This window comes from Arachis duranensis, chromosome 7, assembly GCF_000817695.3.
Source record: "Arachis duranensis cultivar V14167 chromosome 7, aradu.V14167.gnm2.J7QH, whole genome shotgun sequence".
Lineage (NCBI taxonomy): Eukaryota > Viridiplantae > Streptophyta > Magnoliopsida > Fabales > Fabaceae > Arachis > Arachis duranensis.
The window spans coordinates 61820740-61821399 of NC_029778.3; positions in this window are offsets into that span (position 1 = coordinate 61820740).

A 660-nucleotide genomic window follows, 5' to 3' on the forward strand; every position below is an offset into this window, starting at 1 on the left:
TATGAAATCAGCAGGGATGTAATGGTCTTTAACTTTTACCAGAACATCCTTTACAAGTCCATAGGCTTGTTTTCTTGGGTTGTCTGCCATCTCTAGTGAGATTTTTGCAGTTTGTACCTCAAAGATCCCTAGCTTCTCCATTACAGAGAGAGGCATGAGGTTTACACTTGACCCTAAGTCACACAAGGCCTTCTTGAAGGTCATGGTGCTTATGGTACAAGGTATTGAAAACTTCCCAGGATCCTGTCTCTTTTGAGGTAATTTCTGCCTATACAAGTCATCTAGTTCTTTGGTGAGCAAATGGGGTTCATCCTCCCAAGTCTCATTTCCAAATAACTTGTCATTTAGCTTCATGATTGCTCCAAGGTATTTAGCAACTTGCTCTTCAGTGACATACTCATCCTCTTCAGAGGAGGAATACTCATCAGAGCTCATGAATGGCAGAAGTAAGTCCAATGGAATCTCTCTGGTTTCAGTTTGAGCCTCAGATTCCCATGGTTCCTCATTGGGGAACTCATTGGAGGCCAGTGGACGCCCAGTGAGGCCTTCCTCAGTGGCGTTCACTGCCTATGCCTCCTCTCCAAATTCGGCCATGTTGATGGCTTTGCACTCTCCTTTTGGATTTTCTTCTCTATTGCTTGGAAGAGTACTAGGAGGGAG